At 37.8% G+C, this 15,126-nt stretch overlaps 1 non-coding gene across 1 annotated transcript; it reads left to right on the top strand.

The window, feature by feature from the left end:
* The first annotated feature begins 964 nt into the window (after window positions 1-964).
* Window positions 965-1,020, top strand: MIR8009 (microRNA MIR8009). Its single transcript, NR_130379.1, has one exon. It is a non-coding gene; the product is annotated as a microRNA MIR8009 (primary transcript).
* Window positions 1,021-15,126: the final 14,106 nt, after the last annotated feature.

Genomic DNA, 15,126 nt, shown 5'->3' on the forward strand with positions numbered 1-15,126 from the left:
GTGGTTTTGTTGATGGATTTTGTTGTTGGAATTAAGTGAAAACTAAATTAGTTCAAGTTATAAAGTTATGTAAATAAGTTAAATTAATTAATGTGGTTTAGTTGGTGGATTTAGTGTTGTATTAAGTCAAAACTAAACTAGTTAAAGAGTTAAAGTTGTTTAAATAAGTTAAATTAATTAATGTGGTTTAGTTGGTGGATTTAGTGTTGTATTAAGTCAAAACTAAACTAGTTAAAGAGTTAAAGTTGTTTAAATAAGTTAAATTAATTAATGTGGTTTAGTTGGTGGATTTAGTGTTGTATTAAGTCAAAACTAAACAATACTAAACTAGTTTTAGGACTAGTACTAGTAAAATTATTATTAAATTTTATTTATATTTTAATTGAATATCTATATTTTTGTAGGTATTCAAAAATATGTGGATGTATAATATGCATTATGAGGATCAAATAGCTAAACTTACATCGGCACTAGCAGAGTCGGAGCGGAAAAGAGTAGCTGAACAACAAAGCATGAGTGAGACCGTTCAGCAAATCAAAGAACAAGTGAACCTCGCTCGTCGACCTACTACTTCGGCTCCTGATGACACCGACGACGAGAGTGATGAGGATGATTATGTAGATCTCACTCCCTAGTTTAGATCTCTGGACATTTATGAACTTTTGAAATTTTAAAACGAATTTTAAAAGACTTTATAAGTCTTTAATTTATGATTTAGATACTTTTGAATGTTATTTTAAGTTTATTATTTTATGTTTTGTTTAGATTGTTTATAATTGTGTGTTTGATTGGGCTGAATAGTGAAGAATTGAATTGAATTGCATTTGCAGGTGGGCAGCAGAAGCTACGAGCTGCTACTGGCAAAAATATTGCAGAAAAAGCAACGGACAGCGTGGTTTAGTCAGTCGCTTTTTTGGATTTTAATTTTTTTAAAAGCCCAGAAAAGCGACGGACAGCGTGGTTTTGTCCGTCGCTTTTTTAAGTTTTTAAAATAAAATTTCCAGAAAAGCGACGGACAGTGTCCTTTTATCCGTCGCTTTTCTGGGATTTTCAAAAAATAAATTTCCAGAAAAGCGACGGACTGCGTCGCCCTTTAGAAATTTAAAAAATAAAAATTAAAATAAACAGACGCAGTTCGTGGCTTTTTAAAAAAAATTCAAAAAAAAGAAGTAAAAAAGCGACTCAGTCCGTCTCTAAAAGCAACGCAGTCCGTCGCTTTTCTGGGATTTTCAAAAAATAAATTTCCAGAAAAGTGACGGACTGCGTCTCTCTTTATATATTAAAAAAATTGAAAATTAAAATAAAGCGATGCAGTCCGTCGCTTTTTTAAAAAAATTCAAAAAATAAAATAGTAAAGAATCGACTCAGTCCGTCGCTAAAAGAGACGCAGTCCGTCTCTAAAACGACGCAGTCCGTCGCTTTTTTAAAAACGACGTTGTCCGTCGCTTTTTGAAAACCGTCGAGCTATAAAGCGACGGAAGTGACTGCGTCGCTTTTCCGTCAATTTTGACCAAAAAAGCGACGCAGTCCGTCGCTTTTGGCCGTCTTTTTTTGACAAGTTTTTAGTAGTGTCTATTGTAAGCCACAATTTTATTCAACGTTTATACAAGAGGTTATTTTCACAGCTCTAATTGGTGACCGCAGATACTAACACCTCCGTATTTCCATTTTCCACCCTTTTGGCATTTTCTCTTAGGATTCAAATTATAGCGGAAAATGGATCTCAAAAGTTGATGTTTTTCTAAAAAAATTCTTCAAAATTTAAGAATGGTAAGTGTGTTTATAGAGTTATTGCTACCGTATCACTTCTTCATTCTTTCATCCCAACTTATTGGTTGCCATTTTCCATTGTGGGTCGTGCTAACAAATGGACTCTTTCGCGAACACTTTTCATCAGTCAGTACAAGATATCGTCTTATGTAGGAAGAAAAGAGAACAACTGAACAGGACTACAAGCCGCTCTGGAGCTGGATGAGGAGTGGTAGCCTGAGGAGTCCGAATCCTAGACATATCCTTTCATCGTTTTAGATTGTAGCTCTGCCCTCTGCACTGATCATCATCTAAAGCTACAGATTGATGCTCCTAGTGCTCACCCTCACTTTTACAAGTAGTGAGGTGTGTGGCATAGATGTCGTCACTGTCAGAGCTGACCTCCGGTGACGCAGGTGCCTTCTCATTGCCTTTGCCTTTCCCACCCATTGTGGTGAGCTTTGTGGATTTGCCTCTGAATGCAACTGCATCCTCGTTGAGTTCAATTCCCTTTGCTTTCTTTCGGGATGGCATGTTTCTTCCTGCAACTTTAGGTCTGGCCATGTCTGCAAAACATTGGGAAAAAGTTAGAAAAATTTCAATAAAAAACATAGAAAATAGTTGCAGACAGACTCGCCAAACCACTCGGGGAGTCGCCGAATCACTTTGGCAAGCCAGATCGGGCTTGCCGAAAGGATTTGCACAAAAGTTTTTGCAAGTCGGCGATGGGAAAGGCCTTTCCGTGAGCAAGGGTCATCCCGCTGAAAGTTACAGTGCAAAAAGGATACAGGGGTGTAGACAAAGGGCGATTGAGAAGACTTTCGGCGAGTCGTTGAGTGCCTTCGGCGACCTCGGGCTTCTCGATAAAAGTTATAGAACTAAACAACAAGTAAAACATGAAATTAAAGGCAAGATGGGGACATTAGGCGAACCACCGAGTGGTTCGGCAAGCTTGACCCAGCTCGCCAAACAACTCACCGTGCCTATTTTCAACCCATCTTCTCGAATACAACCCTGCAACCCCCGAAAACAAAACCAAAGCATGCACTAGTTAGATTAAGACAAGACCCATAACACCCATTGCCCCAGGATACTCAGACTTCTCTCGGTTTTTCCAAATTTGGCCAATAGACAACTTTTGCCCTTAAGATCGACGTCACTCGCTCTATCATTGGGAAAATTACGTCTTTCGGCACAAATACGGGATACTTAGACTTCACCCAACGATATGCAAGCACAACCCCTCACAATTTAACCAATTTTAAAGCATAAAACTACGAGAATTCAATAATCTACACACTACGAGAAAGATATTCGAATTAAAACAGGCAATCACATAACTTAATCCTATCAGAGAGCCCCAACACACATCAACAATATAATATCATTTGCAAATGAGTAAAAAGTTCTCAAAAATAAACACGGGGTTCAGAAAACCAACCTTTAATGCCGATAAAAATTATATTGAAATTCTAGGCGGCAATGTATTCCAACTCCGAGCACCAATCAACAACTCAAATATAGTAATAAAGGAAGAAATATAGAAAATGCTAATCGGGCATGAGTTTGTGAAGGTCGAAAGTGAGAAAAAGTGAAGAGTGAAAATTTAAACCTTCGGCCTTTTAAAAACCGTCCAGTTCTTGCCCATTCAGCAACATTATTCGTGCTCACCGACCCACTCGGCGACACACCGAGTGGTTATTTACCTTGCTGAGTTTTACAGGACCTCCAGTTATGGTGGGGATCCAAACGACGGTCAAAGTTGGGATCACTGACCTGGTCGGTGATTCGCCAATAATTTCTTAGGCTCATCGAGTTTTACAGACTTCAATTTGAATTTGTCTTGAGTCACACGGCGGTCTAGGTCAGGCTGGCTGACCTATTCGGCGATGCACCGACTGGACCTTTAGCTTGCCAATATGTACTTTTCGAACACTTTCCACACTTTAACCTGCACAATCAACACACCGTTATTTCAAACTTTAAATACGAAGAAATTAAAACTTGGGTTGCCTCCCAAGAAGTGCCTTAGTTAACGTCGTGGCACAACGCAAGTCGACCTTTAACCCTCATTCTTAGGGTTGGCCATAGTATCATTAGGCAAACCCTCGTTGGACTGTGAGTAAGCACACGATAGCACTTGGTCTATTTGGGCGTCTTGCAGTTGAATAATCATGGAATGTGAGGTTATCATCTGAATAAGCATTAGGATATTCTGTTTCATTTCAATCAACACTCAATCTTGTTCATCGATTTTGTGTAGAATAATTGATAAAGTCTCTTCATTTTGTCGACCCTCCTGCTGCTTCAACTTTTGACACTCATGATGAGGATGGTACTTGTCCTTCTTTTTTTACCTTGCCTCTAACTCCATAACTTTCTTGGACAAGACATCCAGCTGCTTCAACAATGCGGCCCATTCTTGGGATTTCTCTGTTTCCCTGTTGGCTTTAATCACGCCATCAAGGATTTGGGCTACTACTTCATAGGGTTGTTGTATTAAACAACCTGCAAAAAGTTTATCAATAGTGCCTCTATTTCGGTACCAAGACCTCTATAGAAGAATTCAAGTAGAAATTTATCTAACATTCCATGAGATGGGCATTGTTGCAGTATGGCTTTAAATTTCGACCACATCTCATGGATAGTCTCACCTCCCAATTGCTTGAACATCAAGAGGTTATCCCTAATATTCAACCATCTCAAAAGGGAGTGATTCATTTGGTGACCATTGTCACCATTCACATTCATACTCCATGTGCTAGTACACAAACAAGCAAAACAAAACTAAAAATTAAGTAAGTAGAACTATAAATAACAAGAACAAAATTTGACTCAACTACAAATTTTCAACTAACACTACTCCCCTACAGCAACACCATTTTGATTGAATAACGCTATCAAAGACACTTCATCCAATACTAAGCATCAACAATCGTTATGTAGTAATATAATCCAACTATGTGAATTGGGGTCGAGTCCCAAGGGAGTGGTATGTAGATGAGAATTAATAGGCAAGTAAAAATATGCACAAGTCAATCATAGCTAAAAAAATTTACGAAATAACGCATAACTCAAATTTTGGGTGACACAAGTGTCAAATATTCAGGGGGGGGGGGGTTTGTGTAACGACCCTAAAAATGAATAAATGAAACTAGAGCCTAACTTGTGTTTGTTTAAGTTTGGAGTGAGGTTTGAGGTGGTTTGATGGTGTCCCGAGTGGTTGAAGGGTTTAAGGGTTAAACGTCAAGGTACGACTCCCCAAGGACCACCCTAGGGGTCCTTGAGGAGGACACTAAGCTTAACCCCCAAGACCCTAAAGAAAACAAAAGTTGGCCAAAATTTGGTGACCCCATCCACGCCCTGTTGATGGCCTCCATAGGTCAAACACCTCACGACCAAGCTACAGCCCCAGACGACGGACCAGCAGCACGGTCCGTCAATGGACTCACGGTCCATGAGTCTAGGGCGTTTTTTGGACCTGCAATCTGTCAAAAATCTCGGCCAAGCCAAGGGTGGTTTGGTAAATTCCTACCTTGGCTAGTTTAGTGTTTGGACGATTATTTTGGGTTTATTAACATATTTTAAGAGTATTAAAAGTGTTAAACTCTATTTTACAACTCATTATTTCAAAACCCCAAATCAAAACCTCCCCTCCCCTCCAAAAGTCTCTCTCTAGAAACCTCCATAAAAGGTGAAGACTTCAAGCATCCAAGGTCAAATTGTTCAAGGTTTTCAAAAGATTTTCGTGGGGAATCAATAAGAAGGTATGGTAGTCTTGATCCTTGTCTAACTTTTAATTCAAGGAGCCAAGTCCAAAGTAATTTCAAAGTATGAAAAATCTTGGGTTTCACTCAATCTCATGGGTTCTTTCATCAAACATTTTCAAATGGTTTCTAATGACAAATTATGATTGTATTGGTGTTTAATTGATGATTTATGATGAAAATACTCTATGAACCCATGATTTCTCTCAATTCTTAAATTTTGCCTTATGAAGTGGGTTTGTTGATCATGAATGAATGTCGATGGATCATGCCTAAATTGATATAGATTGTTGAATTGTATTACTATTCATGCCTAATTGCATTAATTAAAGGTTTGTTGGTGAAAGTGAATTTATGGCCTTGAAAGGGTAAGTGACGACCTAATTTACATATTGAAGTAGAATTTTTCTTGAGCTATTGATCCACTTGAATGGTGGAGGTGTTTACTTACTATGTATAATGTGAAGGATTTACATGTGCTTTTAATGATAGAATGATGATCTTGTATAGAATGTAAATGTATTGTGATTGAAAGCATATTCTCTCTTAACACTCATGAATGTTGATGATGGAATGAGAAGGGTTCTATAATGTGATGTTGTATATCTTGAATTGGTAGGCTTGTGCATCCTACTCTTGTATAAAAAAATGTAAAGTGAATGTGATCTCTTGAATTGGTAGGCTAAGGCATACTTTTCTTATATTGATGAATGTGAACATGAATGAAGTATCTTGAATAGGTAGGCTAGGCCATCCTCTTCTTGAATAATGAATGTATCTTGACTTAATGTCCTAATGATCATGAATCGGTAGGCCTAATGTTGGTAGCTCTTTCATAAATGGCTAATGAATGTGTTGATGACTTAGAATTGGTAGACCTAAGGTTGGTAGCCTTTTCTTGAATGAATGAATGAATCTCTTGAGTTTGTAGACCTAATGTTGGTAGCTTTCTATAAATGACTAATGAGGTATTTAAGGCTATGTCTTGAACCGGTAGACCTAATGGTGGTGGCCCTTCATGATGAGTCTAGAAACCAATGTGAATTAAAACCTTGAAGTGGTAGACCTAATGTTGGTGGCCCTTTTTTGTGTGAAATGATGAACCTAGAAGCGGTAGACCTAATGGTGGTGGCCCTTTTTAGGAAGATCAATGAGCTATCTTTAATGTACTTTGAATCGGTAGACCTAATAGTGGTGGCCCTTTCTTGTGTACTTTACCTTGGGTCGGTAGGCCTAATTTTGGTGGCCCTCTCAAGTACAATAATGTTGATGAAAATGAAACACTCTATGGGAATGTAGGCTAAGCACCGAGCAGATATGGTAAGATGGAAACTCTCCCAATGTTAGGTTAGGGTTCCAATGAACATCTTCCTATCCCATAACTATGTACCCACATAGGATATTAGCTAGTGGATTCAAGTCAATCCAAGCTAATATTTTCGGTCTTCCTTAGGCAAATAGACCACCTCTTTTTTGGTGTGGGGTTACATGACACCGATTCCATGTGTAGCTTGCATGGTCTATGTCGGTTAAACGCTTATTCCCATCATGTGAGATGTGAACTATGGTTTATTGAGGAGTTCTACAAAGTGTGGGTGGTAGTATGGGATGTCATCCATGCATTGCATGAGTAGGTTTTGAGAGGGTCATAGTGAGTTCTCTAAGTCATAATGACTATTGTTTGAATGTCCTCCTAGGAAGAAGTTAATGAGAATGTTGATCTAATTTCTAATAAATGAAAGTCCTCTAAATGATGTTATTGAGTAATGTTGACTCTTATATGCTTAAATGTAAATGATGCATGCTATACTTGGATTGTATTATGAGCTACTTCCTTGTCATGACTTGTTGTATATAATGTGCCTTGCTTATGGTGACTTCAAATGAGTACTTAGTGTGAGTAGTAGTATGGGATGCTACTTGCACATTGCACAAGTATTACTTAGAGTTGTCTTAGGTGATGGTCCCTATGTTATGATATGACTATAGTAATGTTTATCTCTTATGTGTGAGTATTGTGAAGATGGAAAGGTTAAATGGTAAGTTCACTTTTGGTGACCTTAATGTGGTACCTTGGTGTGGATGGTGGTATGGGACGCTATCCATACATTGCACAAGGTATAGCATACAAGGTTACTTGAGGTGGAGACTTAAAGTGAAGGTAATGGTTTATATGTTGACTATGTCTCTAATTTTGATAAATGACTTGCATGTTGGTTATGTTTGAATACTATGCCTCTTATACTTGTGTTCATGAAGATTTTACCAAAATGGCATAAAAGCATGACTTTCAAATAAATGTCCGTTTTAAGCATGGTTTTTGCATGGCTTCCATACTTAGTACTTAATTGTGCTAACCCCATTCTTCTCCCTTTTTTTTTTACTAAAGTGTAGGGTTTGGAGATATTGGTGTTCTATGCTTGAAGGATAGGTTTCTAAGGTGCTTGAAGATGAAGACTTGGTGAGTCCTCATAGTTTCGAGGACAAAACCCATTGTGTTCCTTTATGTCTTTTAGTTATGTTAAAGCTTTTGTATGGGCTAAGTCTCAATGGTGTATTCAAAGTATTAGATGGTTTGATACATAGTATACAATGTCTAGAAAGTCTTCCGCTTGTTTTTTTTATGAAAATGTCTTCGTTTGTAAAGGAAAGTTTTAAATTCCTCTCTATTTTTCCTCTGTTCTTATGTTCAAGAATGCTATGAGGCTTGTATTAGACCCCTTCGGGGTCGAGTACGCCGTGTCGCATCTAGGGGCTAGCCTTGGTTCAGGACAATTTGTTTGTAATTATCAATTGCAACGGCAAATAACACAAAAATAACGAATATGGATACGAGTTTTTGGGATGTGATTGGATTATGGGCTAAGGTAAACAACCGGGTAATTGAAATTAATAGTAAATAGTTATAAATTGGTGAATAAGCTAGACTTTATAAGGGATAAACTTTCTCTCGAACAATTTATCCCGAATCAAATTGGTTTTTCTCGAACACCAATAAGCAGCAATTAAGATCAGCCTTCACCTTAGTCCATTCACTCTCTCCAACTGAATGTGTGGAAAAGGGTTTAGGACTCACTCTCTCAAGCTGAACTCATGACAACCCAATACCCACAGACCATCAAAGCAGTAATTTTGGTTTTAAAATCTCTCTCTTGAGCAAGCCTAAAACACGAATTTAAGATTGTATTGGCAACAACAACCCCATTAAATTCAACCACAATTGCTGATCGAAATTACCTTTAAACAACAAATAAACTATCAACTAACAATACCCAATAGTTAAATTAACCCATAATCACATAATCACACCCCAAGAATTGGGGTTTTAGCTAGACATAGTATAAAGGTAAAAATTATTACCAAGTTGTGTTTCCATCAACTGGGTAGGATTGATATAGTCTTTACAAAGGTCTAAGATGAAGAATCTTCAACACCCACTTCCAATTTCTTAGAAATGGAAATCTTCAAGTTTTCAAAGCTAGGGAAAAATGTCTCCAAAAACTCAGTTTTAAGCTCTAGACTTTAAACTGAATAATAACACTGGTAAAAAATGAAATCTTTTTTAAACTAAGAATTTGAAAAGGTATTTATAGTCGACCAAAAATGTGCTGCGAAAGACCATTTGGCGTAGTTAGTCGGGATTGCCGATTCACTCGGCGATCCGCCCTTTGGTCATTTTCATCACCTTTCTGCCTTGGCCTTCATGATCTTCAAGTTCTGTAACTTTGAGCGATGAAACACTGCTTCGCGTAATCATTCGGCGACTCGCCGACTTCTCCTTTCTATCGCCGACTTGATTTTCTCCTTCAGGGCTTGGCACACTAGAACATTAGGCAAGGTTAAAGTCCTTCGGCGACTTGCCCAATAATTTCGGCGATCCTCAAGCCTTCTTTTCTTTGTTCTTTCAGCTGCCTTGTTCCTTTTTGTTTATTAGTGTCCATGCTTTGTTCCTCAATCCAAATACCTAAAATTCAAGGATTTACATCAGTTATTTGCACGAAATATGCATTTAAGGACACTAAATATATAAAAATAAAGTCCTAAACGAGTCCAAATCGTGGACTCATCATTCATGTCGATGTTTTCACCGACCATAAGAGTTTAAAATATATGTTTAATTAGAAGGATCTAAATTTTTGCCAAAGAAACTGGCTTGAGTTATTGAAAGGTTATGATATCAGTGTTCTATATCACCATGGAAAAGAAAATGTTGTGGTGGATGCTCTTAGTTGGTTATCTATGGGTAGTTTTTCTCATATTGAAGAAGATAAGAAATAGTTGGTTCGAGATGTTCATAGATTGGCCCGGTTGGGTGTTCAGTTAGTGGAACTACACCAAGGGTGGTGTTATGGTCCACAATGGTTCCAAGTCATCTTTTGTGGTGGATGTGAAAGCCAAGCAAGGTCTTGATCCAACTTAGGTTGAATTAAAAGGAGTGGTTCTTAAGAAATCCTTTGAGGCTTTCTCCCAAGAGGGAGATGGTGGGCTTACATATCAAGGTCGTTTGTGTGTTCCTAATGTTGAAGAATTGAGGGAACAAACCTTGTCAGAAGCCCATAGTTCTTTGTATTCCATTCACTTGGGGGCCACCAAGATGTACCATGAATTGCGGGAGATATATTTGTGAAATGGGTTGAAAAAGGATATTGTGGAATTTGTGGCTAAGTGTCCTAATTGTCAACAAGTGAATGTTGAACATCAGAAACTGGAAGGTTTATCCCAAGACATTAGTATTCCTACTTGGAAGTGGGAAGATTTCAATATGGACTTTATTGTTTGTTTGTCTCCCACCCGGCGAAAACATGACTCGATTTAGGTTATAGTAGAACAAATGACGAAATTAGCTCATTTTATTCCCATCAAGATTTTTTTTCGGTAGAGGACTATGCCATGTTGTATTTCAGGGAAACAGTAAAGTTGCATGGAGTTCCTTTATCCATTATCTCTAATGGTGGTACTCAATTCACTTCTTAGTTTTAGAAATCTTTCCAAAATGGTCTTGGTACTCGTGTTAAGCTCACTACGGCCTTTCATTCCCACACCGTTGGGTAAGCGGAGCTTACAATCCAAACTTTGGAAGATATGCTAAGAGCTTGTGTGATTGATTTCAAGGGTAATTGAGATGCTCATTTACCTTTGATTGAGTTTGCATATAATAATAGTTATCACTCGAGTATTGGTATGACTCCGTTTGATGCATTTTATGGTAGGAGGTGTAGATCTCCTATAGGTTGGTTTGAGGTTGGTGAAGTTTCTTAATAGGTTCGAAAATGGTACATGAGGCTTTGGAGAAAGTTTGACTTATTAGAGAAAGGTTAAAAATGGCTCAAAGTTGGCAAAACACATATGCCGATGTAAGAAGAAAAGATCTTGAGTTTGATGTTCATGATTAGGTTTACTTGAAAATCTCACCAATGAAGGCTGTGATGAGGTTTGGTTAGAAAGGGAAGCTTAGTCCCTGTTATGTAGGCTCATATCATATTTTAAGACGTATTGATAAGGTTGCTTATGAACTTTAATTGCCTAATGAATTGGCATTGGTGCATCCAGGTTTCCATTTCTCCTTGTCGAAGAAATGTGTTGGTGATCCGACATCTATAGTTCCCTTAGAAGGTGTGGGAGTTAAGAAAAATCTTTCTAATGAAGAAGTTCTGGTTAAGATTTTACACCGGCAAGTCAAGAAGTTAAGAAATAAAGAAGTTCCTTTCGTGTAATTGGTGTGGAGGAATCAGTTAGTTGAGGGTTCTATTTGCGAGGCCGAGGTTGATATGATGTTCGGATATCCTCATATCTTTCCTTCTACCCCTACTCTAGCTTGAGGTAATGAGGTCCTCATGGTTTACTGTTTTTGTGTCGTGTGTCTTAGACATTTCCATGATTTCCTCATTTATGCATGTTCATGAAAAAGCTTAAGTTTGAAAAAAATGAGTCAACTTAATTGATTTCTATTTGTTTATGTGCATTTTAGTATGAGTTTCATATAGACTTCACGATATGATGTTTTGAACATGCTTTAGCTTGGAGTTGATGTTTCCTACTCAGATATGTGCATTTATGTTATTGCATGCATGTTGAGCTGTTAGGTTAAGTTCCTACCTTCCTTATGATGTCTTGAATCTCAATCGAGGACGAATGATCCCAAGGGGGAGATAATGTAACACCTTGGAACTAGTAGGCTAAGCAAGGTACCAAGTGAAAGGTCAAAAGACAAAGACTAAGACTGAGCACCCTTCACGACGGCCTAGATGAGCCGTGAAGGGAACCACGAGGCGTGGTGTGGCTCGTGAAGGCTCACAGAGTTAGGCCAAAAAGGGCTCCCCTACCACGAGCACCTAGATAGCTCGTGGTGAGGACTACGACACGTAGTGATGCCCGTTAAGGGGGAGGCAATAGCCACATTGAGGCTGACCCTCCACATGATCTACTAGATGTCTCATGAGAACCATGGCAACTCGTGGATTGGGTCATGAGGTGCGTGGGGTTTTGGGGAGATTTTCCAGGCCAGCGGTCCAAGGTACAAGGAAGCCTAGACGGATTGTAGACCCTTAGACGATTAGTGGAGCCTATGGTGTGGGGGCTACGTAAGATGTAAGTTCAGGGGCTTTTGGGTCTTTTCCATATTTCTTTAAAACAATACTATGTTGTTTTTCCCTTACCTTGACTCCTATATAAGTGATTTTAACCCCAAAACATACCCATTCAAGTCATTTTCTTAAATAAACCAAAGAAGATCAAGTTCTTCCTCTCTATAATATTTCTCTCTCAAGAAACATGAAGAAGAAGGATTCAACCTAGGGTTTCAAGGTAAGTCTCCAATTCCACCAATGAAGGAAAGATTTTGGCATTGAGTTATGATAGTATTCATCCATGGATTCCTTCTATTCATGGAGTACCCAAATTCTCCAATTTTCAAAGTTAGAAATCCCCAATTGAGTTAGGGTTTTCTTCTATATTATTGGTTCCTTTAATTATTGATTTAATTGATTAATCTATAATCTTTTATGCATGAATTGAGTAAATCTCATGATCTTATATTGATTCCCCATGAACCCATGTAATTCCCATGTGTTCCAATTATAAGCATATAATGTGGGTCTTGGATTATGAAAGAATGGTTTTATGAAATCAAGCATGAATTGATCGAATCGCATGAATTGGTGATGAATTTATATAAACCGATGTCTAACACATGTTTTCTAGATGTTGATGATTGAAAGTGGGTTTTGAACCTTGAAAGGTGAATCATGGAACTATGCATGTTCTTATGAAATTTATGTAAATGTTTTAAGGATGCTTTGAGATTGAAGCATCAATGATAATGTTGTTGTTGTGTTGTTGAAAGGATTTTCTCATATACACAGTTTAATTGTGAAAGGTGTTGTCACTAGCTAATGTCAATCTTAGACAATCATCCTACGGGGGCACATAGCTATTGGATAAGGCGATTGCTACTAGAAACCCAACCTCAACTAGGGAGAACTTCCATCTCAATATCCTCTCTGTGTTAAGCATAAATCCCACATAGTAGTTTTTAATCTTAACTTATCTCATGATCCATGGAAAGGCACCATTAAGTAACCGATCCAAGCAAAAGTCATATTAGGATAGCTCCTTAGACCATGCGTGAGAAAGCCTTTCACTGTCCATGATCTTTTTATAATAGGTTTTAAAGCCTATAGTCATTCACTTCATGCTAGAAATGCCCTAATACTAATGTAAATAGTTTTGAAATCATGCTCTATAATCATAGATGGAATATTCAGATACCATACTAATCAACAACTAATTTAGGAAAATAGTCTGAGAAGCATTGAGGGCAAATCTAGATGTCATTCATGTCATGTGGCCAAGCTTTATAGAACATATAAATGTCATCATCTATAAGCTTACATGAGTCATAGACATACTTTTACAAACATTCATTCTTTTCAATAATTCATAAGCTTCATCATATATTCGAAGTCAAAGTATCTTCAAATTTATTTGCATCAATTTCATAAAGAGAAAACATGCATATTTTTATAAATTCATATTTCATAGTTCGAGACCCACATTAAGTCATCACGGCTTAGAAAACATGGGTAGTGTATGGGTTCATAGGGTTTCATCTTAAAAACATGCACTTATTTGAATTCATGCATAAAAAGTCATAAAACAATCAATTAAATCAACATCGAAAAGTACCCGTGCCAATTGAAGAAAGCCCTAACTTGATTGGGGATTTTAACTTTAAAAAATTGGAGAATTTAGGGACTTTATGGAGGAAAGGACTACATAGGTGAATACTATAATACCTTGGATTTCAAAGCCCAAAAGCAATTTGGTGAATTGGAGGCTTGATTTTGAAACCCTAACTTGACTTCTTCTTCTTCTTCCTTTAGAGAGAGAAATATTTGAGAAGAGGGGCTTGATACTCTTTTGGAAATTTAAGAGAATGAATTGAGTTTGGGTGATTTGGGGGTTTAAAATCATTATATAAGGGTTTGGGTTGAAGGAAAAATGACCTAGTATTGAGATACATGAATTAGGAAAGACCCTACAAATCCTGACTTAAGACTGCCAAATTGGGTAACTAGAAGCCCAAAACGGGTCGTCAACATCACCGCAACCCATCAAACGGGTCGTGAAGAAATTATGTGTGAGAGGACTTTACCATTTTTGGCATAACTTTTTACTCCAAGCTTGGAATTAGGCAAAATCGGTGACCTTGGAAAGGTGACTTAAAGATATTTAATTCTATAGTTCATTGGCCACCTAATTCATTTTTTGCTAAAAGATATGATCGCTTGAAGTTGACCCTAAACTCTAAGTGTGATAAAAAAACCCTTCACAGATGACTTTACAGTCCGTGTGGGGCTTCACAGGCCGCTTTGATGCTCGTGGCACTTGACCAATGGCTAGGAGAGAATCCCTACTGACCTGACCCCCTTCACGACTATCCTAATGGTCAGTTTCCCTCTTCACGACCCGTCTAGGGGTCTGTAAGAGGGATCCTTCTTGTGGTAGGTTCTGCCTTATTGTCATGAGCACCATAACTGGTGGTGGTACCCTTTACGACCCATCTAGGGCTCCGTGGAGGGTCCCATGGTCCAGCTTTGGGTTATTGACAAGACCTTTAGACCCCTTCCTAGCCTTTCTCGAATCTGAGATTTTACAAATTCCCTACTTGGACAACCAATAAATTTGGAGATACCTATCTTACAAACCTAGCATGTTAACACTAGAAAAGAGTTACTATAATTAGGATTACTGCATTAAAAACTTTTGTGGAACACATATTCCCTAGTTTCATCTCATATTGATATTTAAAACTAGGAATCCTGCTTGCTTGTGACTTGTTACTACAAATCAATCTAATATTACTTGATTTACAAATCCACCCTTTTTACGAAAGTAAATCTGACTAAAAATACAAATAATCATAAATTAGCCTAAGTCTAGACAATATTCCTTGTGGGATTAATCCCAACCTCACTTTTAACATTCCATGTACCATTGGTATGTTGCATTTCTATATGGCCCTTTGTGACTTGAGCTTTTAACTGCTAGCATATATATCTGATGTCGTTGTCCATATACAAGAAATTGAGCTTAGAATCCCCCAAACGAC

The sequence above is a fragment of the Solanum tuberosum genome, unplaced genomic scaffold (assembly GCF_000226075.1).
Source record: "Solanum tuberosum cultivar DM 1-3 516 R44 unplaced genomic scaffold, SolTub_3.0 scf00163, whole genome shotgun sequence".
In the NCBI taxonomy this organism is placed as follows: domain Eukaryota; kingdom Viridiplantae; phylum Streptophyta; class Magnoliopsida; order Solanales; family Solanaceae; genus Solanum; species Solanum tuberosum.